Genomic DNA, 20,940 nt, shown 5'->3' on the forward strand with positions numbered 1-20,940 from the left:
GCATACAGTCATACCTCTCCTCCGTAGGACTCCCCACCCTTACTACGGATCAGGCAACTGACTTAGAATGCCCAATTACAGGGGAAGAAATCTTAGCTACGATTAAGTCTATGCCTACAGGCAAGAGCCCCGGCCCCGATGGTTTTACCAGGGCCTACTATGTGAAGTTCTTTGACAAACTGCAATCCCCTTTGTGTGCCCTCTTTAACTCCCTCGCCTCAGGCAGGGTCTTACCACAAGAGACCTCGCTGGCGCATATTACCGTGCTCCCGAAGGAAGGGAAGGACCCATCCCAACCGCAAAGTTATCGCCCAACTCCCTCCTGAACACGGATCTTAAAATCTTTTCCAAAATTATTGCCAACCGCCTGAAACCGCTATTACCGGAGTTGATCCATGCTGATCAGACGGGTTTTATAATGGGGCGAGAAGCTAGAGACAACTCCAATAGAGCTGTCCAGCTTATCCACTGGGCACGTACACGCAGTCGGATGCCTCCATACCTGGTGTTGTCTACGGATGCGGAGAAGGCATTCGATCGCGTGGACTGGGAGTTTCTGAACGCAGTGCTTAGGGGTACGGGGCTGGGCCCACGTATGCTGCGATGGATCTCGGCTCTTTATGTGTTTCCTACGGCCCGGGTTAAGGTGAATGGTGGCCTTTCCTCATCGTTCCCTATTTGTAACGGCACGAGACAGGGCTGCCCGCTCTCGCCCCTTCTATTTGCACTGGTTTTGGAACCATTACTACAGAGGGTCAGAGACAATCCCAGTGTCAAGGGGGTGATGGCGGGCTCCTTAGAGCACAAACTTTCTGCTTATGCGGACGACATTTTGTTTCATGTGGTGGACCCTCTGGTCTCGTTGCCGAATCTGATGGGAGAACTACAGGCATACGGAGCGGTATCCAATTTTCGGATAAATTATTCCAAATCAGAGATACTGCCGATCACCGTTCCCCCGGCTTTGGGGGACGCCTTTAAGGGCTCATTTCCGTTCACATGGGCTACCCCCTCCTTGAAATATCTAGGTGTCCAGCTCACGGATAGTACTGACTCACTGTATGCACATAACTATTTGCCCCTAATGCAGAAGATTTCAACGGATTTGTCCACTTGGGACAAATCACTTTTTACCTGGGTGGGTCGAACAAATATTTTGAAAATGACGATACTACCTCGCATTTTGTTTCTCCTACAAATGATACCGATACACCTGCCGCAAGGGTTTTTCCTCAAACCTACGTAGCTTTTTGTTAAATTTGTGTGGTGCGGGAAGAAGCCGCGTTTGGCCATGGCAACGCTCCAACGCTCTAAGCTGAACGGCGGCCTGGGCATACCTAACATACTCCAATACTACCAAGCGATCGCATTACAACGCATTCTAAATTGGAAGTTTCATACGCTACATAAGCTATGGGTCCCTCTGGAAAAGACTATGGCGGGCAGAGACCTGGCCTACGCACCCTGGGTCCCGGCCGGGGACAGGGGGCTCTCAGGGTGGGTTTCCCCATTTACAGTCCACTCCCTGGAAACGTGGGATAGGGTTAACACACGCTTTGCACTAGCACCACGGTTATCCCCTCTAACACCGGTGAGTGGGTACCCGTGGTTCCCCCCAGGGGAACAGATGGCCGCGTTCGGTTCGTGGATACGGGATGTGAAGGTCAGCCTGGACAGATTTGTGGAGGGAGGGGCGGTGGTGCCACTTTCTACTTTAAGGGAGCGATATGGCAGCTTCCCCTTTGATTTCTGGAGGCATCGCCAACTGGAGGCCTTTATCACCAAGCACAGTAGACAGACCCACTTCGGGCCACACTGACAACCTTCGAGAACATGTGGGCATCCGCGGAGCCTCTGACACACATGATCTCAGAGATGTATGGGCTGTTAGAGTCCACCACACCTACTCCCAAACCACACTATATTACGGACTGGGAAAAGGACCTCCAACATGAATTTACAGGCGACCAGTTACATTGTTTATACAACCTAACACATACCAGCTCGATAGACTCTAAGACCCAAGAAAATAACTATAAAATTCTATCCAGGTGGTACAGGGTTCCCGTCACCCTGGCTAGAATTTTCCCAAACACTCCGGATGTATGCTGGAGGGGATGTGGAATGAAAGGCACCTTCCTCCATATTTGGTGGGAGTGCCTGTGATAGTGCCATTTTGGAATATGGTTCGCAAACACATGTCAGACAGTCTGGGTACTGATATCCCAGCCCTGGCTAAGCACTTCTTGCTCCACATACCCACTATGCCTCCATCACGTTATAAAAAGAGTGTACTCCCCCACCTCCTCAATGCAGCCAAACGCTTAGTGCCACTATATTGGAAGAGCTCGCAAATTCCAAGCGAGCAGGAATGGTTGGGGAAGGTGGGGGAGATAATGGAAGCAGAGAGCTGGATGGCCACTTGTAGGGACACCAGGGAGAAATTTGAGCATACATGGGCACCATGGAAGGCCCATGTCCAGACCGCAACTGTGGTTACATCCAGTTTAGATGTCGCGCTTCTTGCCCTAGCAGACCCTGAATTTGGGAGACTTGTCCAGGCGAACCTTCCTCCTCCGAATGCACCTTCTGCTGGTGAGTTGAATACATTATCCGGTGAGGCATGAGGTTCACACTTCTTTTCCCACCCCCATCCCAACTCTCTTCTATTTCTGTTTCCCCTTTGTCTCTATACATACTCTAATGAAAGATGTTTGGTTTTGGTTGACTTCATATGTTCTTCCCTTTTACTATGCGGTAGGAGTCACTTGTACAGCTTTAACAGTGTTAAGGAGGCGCCCCACCCTCTTCTAGTATGGGAGAGGGACCTGCTCATGGGATCGAATGTCTGGAGCGGGAAGGGTGATACCCTGGGTTTGTTGAATGGAAGTAACTCTCTGCCACCATGTATGCTTACATGTAACTTGACTAGGTTGTATGTATCCCCCACCCCCATGGAACCCCCCCCCCCTTTTTTTTTTCCTCTTCCCCCTTATTTTCCCAATGTATGTTGATTTTTTGTGTTGATTCTCCTTCTCTTTGTTAAATTTTGAAAATAACAATAAAATACCAATTACGAAAAAGAAAGCGTGGGGAGAAAAGAGTGGAAAGAGCAGTATAAGAAAGAAAGAACAGAAACCAGGAAGAAATAGAGGGGGAAGGAGAGGAAAAGGGAAGGGTCCACCTCGGTCCTGTTCCCACCAGCAAAAAAGGAACCTATGAAGGTACACTTACTTTATCCACCTGTGACATAATGTCTGCGTACTCCTTTGTACTTTTGAAGGCTAACCAGCAGGACCAAATCCTTTTCCCCAAATCCGATTTATTTTGTAAAGAGTAGGTGAGATCCTCTAAATAGTACACACGGTCCACCTCCATTAACCACTGTCGCAAAGAGGGAGCCGCGGGTTGCTTCCAACTACGGGGAATGAGAGCCTTTGCCGCATTAAGCAGATGAGGGGTCAAAGACTTTCTATATGGCCCTGCTGGAGAACCTGCACTATGAAAAAGTACGACCCATGGGTCATTGGGTAACTCGTATCCTAAAATAACATTTATCCAATATAAAATAGTTAGCCAGTACGGCCGTATAAGAGGACAGAACCACCATATATGAGCATGAGTGGCACGTTCCCCACAGCCTCTCCAACAAAGATCCGAGGCCTGAGGGAACAGCTTATGTAGAGCGGCTGGGGTGTAGTGCCAACGCGTTAGTAATTTGTAGTTCACTTCAGCCGCTTGGGATGCTGTGGATGATAGATGAGCCATCGACAGAATAGTTGACTTTTGTGCCTCTGAAATCTCACTGCGCAAATCTGTCTCCCAGTTGGACAAGAAGGAGGGAAAGTTCTTAATCAACAGAAGTTGAGCATGGTAAAAAAAGGATAATGGTCTTTCAACTGGCTGGGCCTCAACGAAAGCCGATTCAACCGGCGTCAACTCAGCCATTGAGCGCAATGGCTTCGGCAAGGAGCGAACAAAGGCAGCTAATTGGCGGTAAGTCCAGTGGTCCATAGGTGTCGTCCGTGCGGGAGGAATCAATTGAGATAATGGCACAATGCCATCTTGGTTGGTGACGTGGTGTAGCAGAGGGGTTTCCCCCAAGTTCCAAGAGTAAATTCTGGGGTCCATGTTGCCTGGTGGAAAGTAATTGTGTCCCGTTAGGGGCATAATGGGAGAGTGAGATAACCATCTATGCTGTTTGCATATCGAATCCCATATCCGCAAAGTAGAGTAGGTGAGCGGCGAGGAGCTGGGAGCCAGTGACCTATATTTTCTGGGAATCCATACCTGGGTGTAAAGGTCCGTACCACTGAGAGACAGTTCAAGAGCAACCCAGAGTTTAGAGTGTCTATGATATTTCCAATCTGATATCCTGTTTAGAACAACAGCTAAAAAATACAATTTCACATTAGGTAAAGCCAAGCCACCCATCCGTTTAGGTCTGGACAGGAGTGCTCGGGACAATCTCGGACGCTTTCTGCTCCACACGTATTTGCATATCAATGAATCTATGAGCTTAAAAAAACTAGCTGGAATACTCACAGGGATCATCTGGAATAGAAACAAGATGCGAGGTAAGACATTCATTTTAATCACACTGATTTTCCCTAGCCAGGAATGTGCAACTTGGGACCATTTCTGTAAATCGGCGCGAATAGCGTTAAGGAGGGGTATATAATTAACTCGGAATAACTTCAGTGGGTTTGATGTGAGAAATATGCCTAAATATTTCATTTTGTACGGTTGCCAACTAAAAGGGAAGGATTCTTTAAGATGATCTACAGTTGCCCTGGGGACAGAAACATTAAGGCCGCGTACACACGGGCGGACTGTTGGCTCAACTTTGTCCGCTGAACAGTGTTTCAGCGGACAGTCCGCTCGTGTGTGGGGCTTCAGCGGACAGTTTCAGCGGACAGTTTGACGAACAAAGTTTTTCGGAAATTCCGAAAAACTGTCCGCTGAAACTTGGTTTGAGCGAACAGTCCGCCCGTGTGTAGGCTACTTTCGAAATGAGCAAACTGTTCCCGCTCGGAGGGAAGTCTGCTCATTTCGAGCGCGTGTGCAGGTAGGCGGGGCCCGCGACGGAGACGTCGCGGGCTCCGCCGCCTGGAATGGACTTAAAGGGGAACCCCAACGCCGAAAAAAATCGGCGTGGGGTTCCCCCCAAAGTCCACAACAGACCCTTGTCCGAGCACGCTACCCGGCCGGCCAGGAAAGGGGGGCGAGCGAGCGCGCCCCCCCTCCTGAGCCGTACCAGGCCGCGTGCCCTCAACATGGGGGGGTGCGTTGGGGAAGGGGGGGCCGCGCGGCCCACCCCAAAGCACCTTGTCCCCATGTTGATGAGGACAAGGGCCTCTTCCCGACAACCCTGGCCGTTGGTTGTCGGGGTCTGCGGGCGGGGGGCTTATCGGAATCCGGGAGCCCCCTTTAATAAGGGGGCCCCCGGATAACGGCCCCCCACCCTATGTGAATGAGTATGGGGTACAATGTACCCCTACCCATTCACCTGTAAAATAAAAGTACCCAAAAAAAAACAACACACGAGATAAAATATTTTATTGCACAGCTCCGGGGGTCTTCCGTCTTCGGGGGTCTTCTCGCCGGACTCCTCCGCTATCTTCTTGTAGCTCTTTTGCTAGCGGAGGAGTCCGGCTTTCTTCCTCCCCGCCGCCGGCCTCTTCTTCCGACTTCGGGGGTCTTGTCCCCCTCTTCGGTTCTTCTGCCGGGCCACCGCGCCTTCTTATAGCTCTTTTGCAGGCGGTGGCCCGGTCTTCTGTCGCCGCTGTCGCCGCTGTCGCCGCCGCCTTCCGTTCTTGTTCTTCTTCTTGTTCTTCTTGTTTTTCTCCAGGAGATGTTGACACGTCGCTCTCTCCGGCCGGAATGCCAGAGCCGCGCTGAGCGGCCACTTATATAGTGACAATGGGGCGGTGTCACATGGTATATGTCACATGGGTTGGTCACATGGGTTGATGTCACATGGGGACTATGACATCGTAAGGGGGCGGGGTCACCATGTGACCAACCCATGTGACATATACCATGTGACACCGCCCCATTGTCACTATATAAGTGGCCGCTCAGCGCGGCTCTGGCATTCCGGCCGGAGAGAGCGACGTGTCAACATCTCCTGGAGAAGAACAAGAAGAACAAGAAGAAGAACAAGAACGGAAGGCGGCGGCGACAGCGGCGACAGCGGCGACAGAAGACCGGGCCACCGCCTGCAAAAGAGCTATAAGAAGGCGCGGTGGCCCGGCAGAAGAACCGAAGAGGGGGACAAGACCCCCGAAGTCGGAAGAAGAGGCCGGCGGCGGGGAGGAAGAAAGCCGGACTCCTCCGCTAGCAAAAGAGCTACAAGAAGATAGCAGAGGAGTCCGGCGAGAAGACCCCCGAAGACGGAAGACCCCCGGAGCTGTGCAATAAAATATTTTATCTCGTGTTGTTTTTTTTTGGGTACTTTTATTTTACAGGTGAATGGGTAGGGGTACATTGTACCCCATACTCATTCACATAGGGTGGGGGGCCGTTATCCGGGGGCCCCCTTATTAAAGGGGGCTCCCAGATTCCGATAAGCCCCCCGCCCGCAGACCCCGACAACCAACGGCCAGGGTTGTCGGGAAGAGGCCCTTGTCCTCATCAACATGGGGACAAGGTGCTTTGGGGTGGGGGGGGGCCGCGCGGCCCCCCCTTCCCCAAGGCACCCCCCATGTTGAGGGCACGCGGCCTGGTACGGCTCAGGAGGGGGGGGCGCGCTCGCTCGCCCCCCTTTCCTGGCCGGCCGGGTAGCGTGCTCGGACAAGGGTCTGTTGTGGACTTTGGGGGGACCCCCACGCCGATTTATTTCGGCGTTGGGGTTCCCCTTTAAGTCCATTCCAGGCGGCGGAGCCCGCGACGTCTCCGTCGCGGGCCCCCCCTACCTTGACACGCGCTCGAAATGAGCGGACTGTTGCCTCGTGTGTGGGTGAGTCCGCTCATTTCAAAAGTTGCGCGGACTTAGTACGATGAACAAAGTTTGCCGTATTTGTCCGCTCAAAAAGTGCCGTGTGTGGGCGTGTTCGTTCATTCAAAAGTTTGAGCGGACTGTTTGACAAACTTAGTTTCGGCAGACAGTCCCCGCGTGTGTACGCCGCCTAAGGATCTCCGATTTAGACATGTTAATTTTAAAATTAGAGATACGACCAAATTGCGAGAAGGCAGACATCAGGTTGGGGAGTGTAATCCGAGGTTGCTGTACGTAGAACAGAATATCATCTGCGTAAGCAGCATATTTATGTTCTCGAGCACCAACTGTGATCCCATGGATATTTGGATTGTGTCTAATTGTAGAGAGGAAGGGCTCCAGAGAGAGGGCAAATAAAATAGGTGAAAGGGGGCAACCCTGGCGAGTACCATTATGGAGTGTAAAGGAGTCGCTTAGAGTACCGTTCACACGAATCTGAGCAGTCGGGGAATGGTATAGCGCTGAAATGTGGGACATAAAGGTCTGACTGATTCCCAAATGTGTCAGGGTCACCATAAGATATTCCCAACCCACCCTGTCAAACGCTTTTTCTGCATCCGTAGAGAGTAACAGGGTGGGTTGGCCATCAAGGACAGAGTGCGGAGAGCATTGTCGCGCGCTTCCCGACCCGGGATAAACCCTGTCTGGTCACTAGAAACCCAGCGAGGTAGTAGGGGAAGTAGCCTGTTCGCTAAAACCTTGGCATACAATTTGGCGTGTAAATTCAAGAGAGATATAGGTCGATAACTCCCGCATAGACTGGGGTCCTTCCCCGGCTTGGGGAGCACCGAGATGTGAGCATGCAACGTCTCCGGGCGAAATGTTCCCCCCTGAGAGATCGCATTGGCATAAGAAGCGAGGCGCGGAAGCAAGGTCTCCGCGAAGGACTTATAATAAAGTGCCGTCAGACCATCCGGTCCTGGGGCCCTGCCACCAGCCATAGCCTTCAGAGCTACCTTGAACTCCCGGACCGAAAACTCTCCGTCCAATGAGGCAAGGGTCTCCGAGTCCAGCGCGGGTAGATTTGCCTGCGTCAGGCACTCCTGAATCAGGGTTCGTCTAACCCCTGAGTCAGGCACCGCAGGGGTGACATGGTACAAGCGTTGGTAAAAGGCGTGAAATTCCCTGGCAATAGACGAGGTTTCATGCGTGAGTGTGTCAGAAGCTGTCTTGATTTTTGCAATGAAAGCCCTGGTTTTTGCCTGCTGTAAGGAGCGAGCCAGAAGCCTTCCCGACTTATTACCCCATTCATGGAACTTTTGTGACACCCTGCGAGCCTCTCGCTTCCATTGTGCGTGGTACATAGCTTTCAGCTCCTCCCTCTTAAGTGTTAGAGTATGCAATGTTGCGTGGGCGAGACTGGCCTTGTGTTGCGCTTCAAGAGAGCTAATTTCTGCCAACAAGTTAGAATGTTGTTGCGCCACTTCCTTTTTCCTTCTGGAGCCCAATTCTATAAATTTACCTCTCATATGAGCTTTATGGGCCTCCCATAACACTCCCGGGGAAATATCCGGGTGGGTGTTATCTAGAAAATATTGATTTAGTTCCCCTTGCATGTATGTTTTGTCTGCCTCCTCACATATTAGGTTCTCGTTCAACTTCCAGGAAGTTGATTTACGGGGCAACGAGGAGATATTAATAGTGAGCAAGATGGGGGCATGATCCGAGATAGGAGATGAAGCAATTTCGGAACGTGTTACTAGGGAAAGGTGATGGTGGTCTAGAAAAAAAAAATTAATCCTGGAGTAGGAGTGGTGGACGCTTGAATAGTGCGTATAGTCCCTCGCTCGCGGATGCATTATCCTCCATACGTCCATCAATTGGGCGTCATGCAGGCGTTTGCGAATGTATGCAAGACGCCTACAGGAAACCGAAGACCTGCCTAGAGACGTATCAAACACTGGTTCCAAAGGGACATTAAAGTCTCCCGCCAGGATAACACATCCGGTAGCAAAGTCCCGTAGCCTCCCAAGCGTAGCAGCAATAAAAGAGGCCTGATCTCTATTAGGAGCATAAAGGGTCGCCAACGTGCATTGCATTCCACCTAGGCTGCCCTTGAGAAACAGAAAGCGTCCGAGAGGGTCACTCAACATCTCAACCATATTAAACGGGGTACCTCTTCGGAACCCGATGGCCACGCCCTTAGCCTTGTGCACATCAGAGAGACTATAGTACCAGGTTGGGTAATGGGGGGAAAATAACTTCACCGAAGTGGTGTGGGTAAGGTGGGTCTCCTGCAGAAAGACAACATCCCCCCGCAGGCGACCCAGCTCCCTATAAAGGTTATGTAGTTTACCCGGGGCATGGAGGCCCCGCACATTTAATGATAATAATTCCACCGCGGCCATGGGGATCCGACAGAGAACTCAAAGTACAACACATTACCTTGGAACAGGACCTGAGGCATAGGAGATAGAGGGCAGGAGGGAGACAGAAAGAGTGTGAAAAGAAAAGGAAATAAGAGGAAAGCAGAGATAAGATAGTATGTACCAATCATGGCCCGCAAACCCTGCAGCTCACGCGCTGCAGACCCAATGGGGCCTGATGGAGCGCACGCAGACAGCAGGGTGTAAGGCAACAAGGAGGCAATCGGCCAGGCCCCCACCCCCGCAGCCTCAGCCAACGAAACGGCCGGGGCCCGAGGGCCAGGACCCACCCGACGCCCCCCAGGGGGAAAACACATGTGGCCAGGCAGCAGCGACCCGCAACCGTTCAGAACAGAAGTCGCAGGTCGCAGCTCCGGCTCCAACCCCAAATTACAAAACATATAACAGCAATCAAGTAAGAATAGCTAGCACAAACATCATGTACGGTTATGCATACAACAGAACCAATATCACTGATTACCAATGCACTCCATATAGGGTCCCAACGTCATGAAGCTGAGACAGGCGAAGGCAAAACTCAAACGCCCCCAGTAGATATCCGCTCGCTGACACTCCCTCATTACGGTTCCAATAAGGCATGTCCCCTATGGGCAGAATAGGGAGTATAGCGGTGACCACCAGAACAAAAATAAAAATGCAAACAAAATATAACCAAAACAGCGCGGCATACTTGCGGAACCTGGGGGGCCTTATCAACAGTGTGGATTATTAGGCCGCATAGCAGCATCTAGAGCGCCATCTAAGCGTGCAAAGTAGCCAGGTCAGAAGAAGGGACACGTTGCTTGCGAGACACTCGCTGCCACTGCTCCTTTAGGAGTATTCGGTAAGGGTGGTATGCCCTCCTGCCAACCAGGCAATTCCGGCGGGTTTATGTTCACATCCATGCAGAATTTCTCCAGATGGAAGATAGGCGCAGCTTTTCCGTTAGGGGACGCAGGGCCCTGCGCCTTTCCAGAGTTTCCCTGGCTAGGTCAGGAAAAAATGCACCATCAAAATCCAAAACCGGAGACTCCTTGAGTTTTTTCATGATGCGTTCCTTCTCCTCATAGTAATGCACTCTGCAGATCACATCACGCGGAGTGTCCGCTGTTAGGTTACGAGGGCGGAGGGCTCGGTGCACCCGATCAATTTTCAAAGGGTAGTCCGCCGCGTTCCCCAGTAGGCCGTTAAAAATACCCCTTACAGATGGTAGGAGATCTTCATCTCCGGTGGCCTCCGGGAGCCCTCGGATCCGAATGTTGTTCCGTCGGTTACGGTTCTCCTGGTCCTCAATCTTATAGAGGGCAGATCGATGGGCTACAGCAAGAGAGCGGGTAGTAGCTTGCAGTGACCTAATGGCAATAGCGTGTCGGTCTAGCCGCTGCTCGGACTCCTCCACACGATCCAACACCTGCGCGAGATCCGATCGTACTGCGGACACTTCCTTCTTAATGGACTTTTCAAGCCCCAGGAGCATCAATGCCAGCTCCGATTTTGTAGGGAGTCCGCTCACCAGCACCGCCACATCCGACCGGTTTGGTTCACCTTCCTCCCCGTCAGAACCCGCCAACGAGGCCGGGGACTGCGACCTGTGAATAGGCCTGGAGCGGGGGGCGGAGCCCGCGGCCGCGCTCGTGGCGAGCGGAGAGCGGCCTAGGCCATCCATGTCCCCCACCTCGTCAGGCTCCGCCAGGAACCGTTTGATCGATCCCTTTCGGCCCGCTCTACTTCGGCAGGGACTTGCCAGTTCTCCTCCCCATCTTTCCCGGACGAGTGGAGTGGATCATGCGGATAATATGTGCTAAAATACCTGGGTCAGTGCCGGAGCTCAGGGACAATGCGTCCTCACCGCTGCATGCCGAGACCACGCCCCTTCAGCTGACTTTTTCAGCGTGCGTACTAAGTATTTCGTTTTTTTCGAAATTCTGTCCGTCGTACTTTGGTTTCAGCGGACAGTACGGTCGTCAGTATGCTAGTTCGACGGACTAAGAATGGCGCATGCCCAGAAAGGATTTACACGGCGGAAGGGTGCTTTGCTGTGTCTTGGACTTCCTATTTCTAGTCCCGTCGTACGTGCTGTACACGTCATCGCGCAAGCTTTCGACGGACTGTTTGTGCATCCGTGTGTGGTCAAGTCCGTTCAGTGGAAAGTACGACGGACTGTCCGTCGGATTGTATGACGAACTAAGTATGTCATACAGTCCGCTCGTGTGTACACGGCATTAGGCTTCTTTTTATGTTGTTGGCTTTGACCTGTTTTTTTTAGCTTGTTTCCCAAGGTCACCATCTTGGCCTTTGTCAAGAAGCTTGGCCTTTGTCAAGTGCCCAAAGAGAGTGCCTACGGCCAAATCACCCTGAAAGAGCCCAATCTCATCTGATCTCGGAGGCTAAGCAGCGATGGGCCTGGTTAGTACCTGGATGGGAGACAGCTTGGGAATACCAGGTGCCGTAGGCTTCTCATTATGTTGTCGGCGTTGACCTGTTTTTTTTCCCTTGTTTCCCAAGGTGACCATCTTGGCATGTGTCAAGAGGGTTGAGAGTGCACAAAGAAATTGCCTACGAGCACAACACCCTGAAAGCGCCCAATCTCGTTTGGTCTCAGAGGCTAAGCAGGGTTGGGCCTGGTTTGTACCTGGATGGGAGACCGCCTGGGTTTTCCAGATGCCGCAGGCTTCTTTTTATGTTGTTGGTGTTGACCTGTTTTTTTCGCTTGTTTCCCAAAGTGATCATCTTGGCATTTGTCAAGAGGGTTGAGAGGGCCTAAAGAGATCGCTTACAGCCGCATCACCCTGAAAGCACCCTATCTCTTCTGATCTCAGAGGCTAAGAAGGGTTGGGCCTAGTTAGTACTTGAATGGGAGACGGCCTTGGAATACCAGGTGCCGTATTCTTCTTTTTATGTTGTTGGCGTTGACCTGTTTTTTTTTACTTGTTTCCCAGGGTGACTATCTTGGCATTTTTCAAGAGGGATGAGAGTGCCCAAAGAGATTGCCTATGGGCACATCACCCTGAAAGCGCCCAATCTCCGCTGATCTCAGAGACTAGAAAGGGTCGCGCCTTGTTAATACCTGGATGGGAGACCGCCTGGAAATATTAGGTGCGGTAGGCTTCTTTTTATGTTGTTGGTGTTGACCTGTTTTTTTTGTTTGTTTCCCAAGGTGACCATCTTGGCGTTTGTCAAGAGGGTTGAGCGTGCCTGAAAAAATCTACTATGGCTGCATCACCCTGAAAGAGCCAAATCTCATTTGATCTCAGAGGCTAAGCAGGGTTGGGACCTGGTTAGTACCTGGATGGGAGACCGCCTGGGATTTCTCGATGCCATAGGCTTTTTTTAAGTTGTTGGCATTGACTTATTTTTTTTTTTGTTTTATTTAACCATACAGCATGACCCAGGGTCACAATTACATAGTAACAAAAAATAGGCAGCCAAATAACTCTGGGTTCTCAGAGGGGAGTCCTAGAGTTTCATGCAGAAAAGAGAGAAACCCCACCTCCGACATGTAGTACAGTATAACTAGTGCAGCTCCATTCAGACAAATGTAATCATGGAGAACAACTGGGACCACAGCTAGCCAGCTTATCATGACCTATGTGAACCAGAGTAAAATATGAGCCGGTCGTGTCCAGAACCTTGGGGTTCTTCTGGGTCCCAAAGGCTAGTAAGGAGACAAGGCATAGTCAAAAGGGAGGACGAGGGAAGAAGAGAGTGCAAAGACGGAGAGAGAGGAGGGGGGGGGATGGCGGCGGGGAAAAAAAGAAAAATAAAGACAAAAAGGGAGGGGGGGGGGGAATGGCACCCAGGGCAGACATGGCCTATGTAGGTAAATGTTAGATGTTCAGTCGTTTTCTGGGACAGGGGCGCTGCTCACCTCCTGAATGTAGTCTCAAGTACCAGTAAAATACCTCCAGGGCCTCCATGTAACACTAAATGCCTCTTCAGTGTTGTGAAGGGTGGAGGTCAATTCTTCCATCCGGAGAATATGATTGACTTTGGAATACCACAGCACCTTGGATGGGGGCTGAGGCTGCCTCCACAGTGTGGGAATGCAGGCCCGGGCGGCGTTCAGGAGTTGCATCGTGAGGGTTTTTTTGTATTTTCGAACAGGCTGTTTGGTCAAGTGTAGAAGGCACGCTGCTGGGTTGTCTGCGATATCTACATTTCTGAGAGTTTTTATCGTCCCGGTCACCTCCACCCAAAAGCTCCTCAAGGCCGGGCATGCCCAGAAAATGTGTCCCATGGTCCCCGTATCTGAATTGCACCTCCAACAAACATCCGGGATCGATCTATTCATTTTATTCAGAAGGTATGGGACTCTATACCAGCGTGAGACTATCTTGTATCCTGATTCTTGATATTGGTTTGCGATGGAAGCTTTATGTACTAATGTCAGGATCTTCCCTATCTGTTGTGGGGTAAATGTGATGCCAAAGTCCCTCTCCCATTTGTGGATAAATGGTGGGGTTGACTCCTCCTCCTGACTACTTAATAGGTTGTACAGGAGGGAGAGGGTGTGTCGCACAGGTTCCTTTTTGTGACAGATGGATTCATAGGGCGTCAGGTCTCTAGGAGTGTAGGGGGCACTTTGTATGGCCAGAAGAAAGTGACGAAGTTGATAAGCGCTAAACAAGTCAAGCAGAGGGTCAGAAAGCTCGGCGACAGTTTGCGTGGTCGGGAGCCCTCCCGAGGGCCACACCTCTCCCAGACGCTGTTTCCCCACCACTGTCAACTGTCGCAGTTTATTGGTGGTAAATCCCGATGGGAAGTCTGGATTACCTATAACCGGAGTCATTGGTGACGGCAGGGGAGCAATGTGTGTGCAGCGGAACAACCTCCGCACAACAGCCAACGTAGCTCCCACTACGGGGTGATCTCTGAGGTCTTTTGGTAGGGAGGACAGGAGCCACGGGGAGGTCAATAGGGGAATGGATCCATCCTCAATCTCCATCTCCACCCACTGCTTGTGTGGGCCATTACAATGCCAATCAACGACTCTCGCTAGCAGAGTCACTCTGTAGTATTGTCTGAGATCTGGGAGACCCAGACCCCCCTTGTCCTTTGGTCTGGCAAGCAATTGCAAACAGGCTCTGGGCGGTTTGCGCGCCCAAATAAAGTCCCGGAGCAGCACCTGCAGTTGTCTGAAAAAAATTGGGGGTAACCGGATCGGTAATGTCTGGAACATGTATAAGATCTGCGGGAGGGCTGTCATATTGAATGCATTACATCGCCCGAACCAGGTCAGTGTTAAAGCATGCCAGTTTCCCGAATCAGATTTCAGTCTATCCAGGAGAGGGACAAATTAAGCAGGTACAATTGCGCTAAATCCGCTGCGATGTCAACGCCCAGGTAACGTATAGATTTTTCAGCCCAGTAGAATGGAAAAGCGGAGCGGAGCCTCTTGGCCTCACCATCCGGGACCGATATATTCAATACAGCCGACTTGGCACAATTGATTTTATAGTTTGATAGGCTGCCGTATCGCTGTAGAGACGCAAGTATATTGGGAAGCAAAATGTGTGGATCGGAGACGGAAAAAATTAGATCGTCAGCGTACGCCGCAATTTTGTGGTGTGCCGAGGGTTTGGCTATGCCAGTAATATTCGGGTCATTCCGAACGTGACACATAAGTGGTTCCAGTGTCAGAATAAAAATTAGGGGAGACAGAGAGCACCCCTGCCTCGTCCCATTACTGATGGGGAAAGAGTCCGAGCATCACTCGTTCACCCGTACCGCTGCCGACGGCGTGGAGTAAAGCGTGGTCTAGTTATTAAAAGATGGGACCCACTAGCTCTGTCATGGTTCGGACCCTATAATGTGTTGAAGATGAACGCGATGCCACGACTTCTGTATCTACTACAAGCCTTACCTATCAAAATACCCCAGACTTTCTTTCATGCGGTTCGCTCAATCTTTATCAAGTTCCTCTGGCGTATTGGTAGGGCAATGCTATTGCGACCGAAATTGCGGGGAGGTATTGGCTTCCCGGACCCTGCTCTATATTACACAGCGACGCACATGACACCGGTGGTTGACTGGTGCCGGTGTTCTGCCATATACTGTCCGGCCATGATATAGTGTCCGCGCCGTACTGCGCATGCGCAGTACAGAGCAGACGAAACTTCGGAAAATCTCCGAAGCTAAACAGCGCCTGCGCGGTGAGTGGAGGTGGTAGCCCCACCATCCAAGTGGACATAGGGTTGTGAATATTAGAGGGCCCCTCGCAGGCGAGCTTCGCTCGCCACGCTTCGGGCTCAGCCTCGCAGCGCTCGGCTCTTTTATATTCTTACGCTATGTCCACTTGGATAGTGGGGATAGAACCTGGACTCAGTGCGCAGGCGCCGTTCATGCTCGGCAATTTTCGGAATCTGTGTTGCTGTGTACTGCGCATGAGCAGTACACAGCGGACACTATCCGATGGGGGACCATATGTGATAAGACACCGGCATGGGGAACTGAAGCTATGGGTCAAGCTAGAGCAGGAGATGGCGCGGGTTCCACTGGCTGGTCTACCTTGGGCGGGGAGGCCATTGGAGCCCTATGTGACTACTCACCCGTTAATTGGCCCCTCGCTCGCCGAGATGGATAGTTTTTTTCACCTTTCCCACCTGACTAACTTCCCTTCTCCTATGACCCCAGTTATTGGACATCCTAGATTACCTCCGGGCCTGTCTGACCAGGCCTTTACCAGGCAAGCCCCGAAAGGGCTTCTGAGAGCAGCCCTATTTCTTGGACCCACGGACTTGATTCCCATAGGGACCATACTGCTAGAGCAAGTACCTGTTGCATTGGATAGCTGGAGAGCTAGACAGCTAATCCATTTCCTCGGATCACTACCTAACCATTCGTTCTTCTCTAGACAATTCCACCCCTTCGAGGAACTTTGCCTGGATGATGGCCCAATTCTTGGTTCCCTCTCTAGGTCCTACCAAATCCTGACAGACGCACAATCCTCCACGGATCCACCCTTCCTAGCTAAATGGAAAAGGGACTTACAAACTACAATCTCCATTGATCACACGCTGGTATCGTACACCGGTGGTGTTGGCCAAAATATTCCCCGGTCAATCTGACCGCTGCTGTCGCTGTGGGCAACAGGCTGGCACCATTCTCCACATTTTCTGGGAATGCCCTAAATTACAAACATTGTGGCAGCCTGTCCTGAGACTCATCCACACGTTCACAGACATTTCCTTAGCCAATGATCCCACAGCAGTTCTTCTCAATCTAACTCCTATGTCGAGAAAGCGTTATCATAAGTCCTTACTTAAACATCTCCTCAATGCAGCTAGGGCCTGCATCCCAAGTCAGTGGAAAGAGCAATCTGCTCCAATGGTGACCCAGTGGTTCGCAAGGGTAAATGATATTGAACGAATGGAAGACCTGACGGCCCCAATGAGGTATAAAACGGAGGAGCATGGGAATAGATGGTTCTACTGGACCCAGTTTTGCTTTTCGGAAGAATACATCCGCGAGACATAGTAAGCTCATGGTGATCGTTGGAGATCGCTGTTCCAAACGTTGGACAGCTGATGAGCTGGTGAGCCGAGGGCGTCTCTTGCTCCCTGGGAGGGGACCCCATCCTATCCACTCTACCCACGACACCCCCTTACCCCTTCTTTTCCTTTTCTGCCATTTCCTTCCCCAATCTTCTCTTTCCCCTTCTCCCTCCTTTCAGTTCTACTATTTCCCTTCTTAACTCAAAAAAGGGAAAAGAAAATGGTATGTTCCGACCCCATTTGACTACTACACAATACTCTTCCCCTATCTATGGATATCTAAACTCTTCGAGGGTAGCAGGGCTAGTATCAATAATATTTTAAGTGGTAGAGGATCCCAACGTGATGGAGCTTTAATCTCATCTTGATATGACCGCAAAGCTGTACACGTGCTATTCTCCTCAGACTTCTTACCATTGGCTCTGATATCCATGCAATATGATCGTTTGTTTGTAACTATTTGTATCACACATTCTGTGAAGTTGCCTTTGCATTGTATGTCGCATACTACTAAATAAAAAAAAAAAAAAAAAAATAGAAGCCTATGGCACCTGGTATTCCCAGGCGGTCTCCCATCCAGGTACTAACCAGGCCTGACACTGTTTAGCATCCGAGATCAGACGAGATTGGGCGCTTTCAGGGTGATGGGGCTGTAGGTGATCTCTTCGGGCACTCTCAACCCTCTTGATAAATGCCAAGATGGTCACCTTGGGAAACAAGTGAAAAAAAAAACAGGTCAAGGCCATCAACATAAAAAGAAGCCTACAGCACCTAGTATTCCCAGGTGGTCTCCAATCCAGGTACTAGCAAGGCCCAACCCTGTTTAGCTTCTGAGATCAGAGGAGATCGGGTGCTTTCAGGGTTATGTGCCCATAGGCAATCTCTTTGGGCATTCTCAACCCTCTTGACAAATGCCAAGATAGTCACCTTGAGATACAAGCGAAAAAAAACAGGTCAATGTCAACAACATAAAAAGAAGAATACGGCACCTGGTATTCCAACGCCATCTCCCATCCAGGTACTAACTAGGCCCAACCCTTCTTAGCCTCACAGAAGAGATAGGGCTCTTTCAGGGTGATGCTGCTGTAAGCGATATCTTTGGGCACTCTCAACCCTCTTGACAAATGCCAAGATGGTCACCTTGGGAAACAAGGAAAAAAAAAAAAACGAATCAACGCCAACAACATAAAAAGAAGCTTAGAATAACTGGTATTCCCTGGTGGTCTCCCATCCAGGTACTAACCAGGCCCGACTCTTCTTAGCCTCCAAGATCAGACGAGATTGGGTGCTTTCAGAGTGATGTGGCCATAGGCAATCTCTTCAGGCACTCTCAACCCTCTTGACAAATACCAAGATGGTCACTTTGGGAAACAAGAGGAAAAAAAACAGGTCAACGCCAACAACATAAAAAGAAGTCTACGACACCTGGTATTCCCAGGCGGTCTCCCATCCAGGTACTAACAAGGCCCGACTCTTCTTAGCCTCCAACATCAAACGAGATCGGGTGCTTTCAGGGTGATGTGCCCATAGGCAATCTCTTTGGGCATTCTCAACCCTCTTGACAAATGCCAAGATAGTCACCTTGAGATACAAGCGAAAAAAAACAGGTCAATGTCAACAACATAAAAAGAAGAATACGGCACCTGGTATTCCAACGCCATCCAGGTAATAACTAGGCCCAACCCTTCTTAGCCTCAGAGAAGAGAAGAGATAGGGCTCTTTCAGGGTGATGCTGCTGTAAGCGATCTCTTTGGGCACTCTCAACCCTCTTGACAAATGCCAAGATGGTCACCTTGGGAAACAAGCAAAAAAAAAAAAACGAATCAACGCCAACAACATAAAAAGAAGCCTACAATAACTGGTATTCCCAGGTGGTCTCCCATCCAGGTACTAACCAGGCCTGACTCTTCTTAGCCTCCAAGATCAGACGAGATTGGGTGCTTTCAGAGTGATGTGGCCATAGGCAATCTCTTCAGGCACTCTCAACCCTCTTGACAAACACCAAGATGGTCACTTTGGGAAACAAGCGAAAAAAAAACAGGTCAACGCCAACAACATAAAAAGAAGTCTATGACACCTGGTATTCCCAGGCGGTCTCCCATCCAGGTACTAACAAGGCCCGACTCTTCTTAGCCTCCAACATCAAACGAGATAGGGTGCTTTCAGGGTGATGTGCCCGTAGGCAATCTCTTCAGGCACTTTCAACCCTCTTGCCAAACGCCAAGATGGAGGTATTTTACTGGTACTCAAGACTACATTCGGGAGGTGAGCAGTGCCTCTGTCCCAGAAAACGACTGAACATCTAACGTTTACCTACGTGGGCCATGTCTGCCCTGGGTGGCATTCCCCCCTCCCTTTTTGTCTTTATTTTTCTTTTTTTCCCCGCCTTGTCTCCTTACTAGCCTTCAGGACCCAGAAGAACCCCAGGGTTCTGGACATGACCGGCTCATATTTTACTCTGGTTCACGTAGGTCATGATAAGCTGGCTCGCTGTGGTCCCAGTTGTTCTCCATGATTACATTTGTCCGAACGGAGCTGCACTAGTTATACTGTACTACATGTCGGAGGTGGGGTTTCTCTCTTTTCTGCATGAAACTGTAGGACTCCCCTCTGAGAACCCAGAGTTATTTGGCTGCCTATTTTTTGTTACCATGTAATTGGGTCATGCTGTATGGTTGACTGTTATATTTATGTTGTTCTACTTAATAAAAGAATAATAAAAATAAAAAAAATAAGTCAATGCCAACAACTTAAAACTAAAGCCTATGGCATCGAGAAATCCCAGGCGGTCTCCCATCCAGGTACTAACCAGGTCCCAACCCTGCTTAGCCTCTGAGATCAAATGCACGCTCAACCCTCTTGACAAACGCCAAGATGGTCACCTTGGGAAACAAACAAAAAAAACAAGTCAACACCAACAACATAAAAAGAAGCCTGCGGCATTTGGAAAACCCAGGCGGTCTCCCATCCAGGTACAAACCAGGCCCGACCCTGCTTAGCCTCTGAGCCCAAAGAGATTGGGCGCTTTCAGGGTGTTGTGCCCATAGGCAATTTCTTTGTGCACTCTCAACCCTCTTGACAAATGGCCAAAAAATAATGAAGTAAAGCCTCCATATAATAACTATTCATATAGAAAGTACCATCATCCAGTAATAATTCAAGGGGAAAGGAGGTAGATTGAAAATTGTAAAGGTAGGGGAGATGTGATAAAGAGTTCCCTATACCAATTCCAAATTCAATCATACCAAAAGCATGTTGTACTATACCGGTATAGTCCAACATGCTTTTGGTATGATTGAATTTGGAATTGGTATAGGGAGCTCTTTATCACATCTCCCCTACCTTTACAATTTTCAATCTACCTCCTTTCCCCTCTTGACAAATGCCAAGATGGTCACCTTGGGAAACAAGGGAAAAAAAACAGGTCAAAGCCAACAACATAAAAAGAATCCTACGGCATCCGGTATTCCCAGGCGATCTCCCAATCAAGACACTAACCAGGCCAGATCCTTCTATGTCACCTGGTCTTTCCAGGCAGTCTCCCATCCAGGTACTAACCAGGCCTGACGCTGCTAAGCCTCTGAAATCAGACGAGATCGGGTGCTTTCAGGGTGATGTGGCCGTAAGCGTTCTCTTCAAGACACGCCCAAACCTCTTGACAAACGCCAAGATGGTCGCCTTGAGAAACAAGCGAAAAAAACAGTTCAAAGCCAACAACATAAAAAGAAGCCTATGGCACCTGGTATTTCCAGGCGGTCTCCCATCCAGGTACTAACCAGGCCCGACACTGTTTAGCCTCTGAGATCAGTTGAGATTGGGCGCTTTCAGGGTGATGGGGCCGTAGGTGATCTCTTTGGGCACTCTCAACCCTCTTGTTAAACGCCAAGATGGTCACCTTGGTAAACAAGCGAAAATAAACAGGTAAACGCCAACAACATAAAAAGAAGCCTACGGCACCTGGTATTCACAGATGGTCTCCCATACAGGTATTAACCAGGCCGTACACTGCTAGGCCTCCGAGATCAGATGAGATTGTGCGCTTTCAGGGTGATGTGGCCATAGGTGTTCTATTTAGACACTC

The 20,940-nt window shown here is 50.2% G+C and overlaps 7 pseudogenes; 1 reads left to right on the plus strand and 6 right to left on the minus strand.

The window, feature by feature from the left end:
* Positions 1-11,702: 11,702 nt before the first annotated feature.
* Positions 11,703-11,821, plus strand: LOC143932306 (5S ribosomal RNA; annotated as a pseudogene).
* Positions 11,822-17,398: 5,577 nt separating this feature from the next.
* Positions 17,399-17,517, minus strand: LOC143931602 (5S ribosomal RNA; annotated as a pseudogene).
* Positions 17,518-17,618: 101 nt separating this feature from the next.
* On the minus strand, positions 17,619-17,737 carry LOC143931112 (5S ribosomal RNA; annotated as a pseudogene).
* A 316-nt stretch (positions 17,738-18,053) lies between these two features.
* LOC143931311 (5S ribosomal RNA) lies at positions 18,054-18,172 on the minus strand (annotated as a pseudogene).
* Positions 18,173-18,272: 100 nt separating this feature from the next.
* Positions 18,273-18,391, minus strand: LOC143931939 (5S ribosomal RNA; annotated as a pseudogene).
* Positions 18,392-18,705: 314 nt separating this feature from the next.
* Positions 18,706-18,824, minus strand: LOC143932417 (5S ribosomal RNA; annotated as a pseudogene).
* Positions 18,825-20,586: 1,762 nt separating this feature from the next.
* On the minus strand, positions 20,587-20,705 carry LOC143931832 (5S ribosomal RNA; annotated as a pseudogene).
* Positions 20,706-20,940: the final 235 nt, after the last annotated feature.

The sequence above is a fragment of the Lithobates pipiens genome, unplaced genomic scaffold, assembly GCF_037356315.1.
Source record: "Lithobates pipiens isolate NorthernLeopardFrog02 unplaced genomic scaffold, aLitPip1_a1.2 Scaffold_25, whole genome shotgun sequence".
Lineage (NCBI taxonomy): Eukaryota > Metazoa > Chordata > Amphibia > Anura > Ranidae > Lithobates > Lithobates pipiens.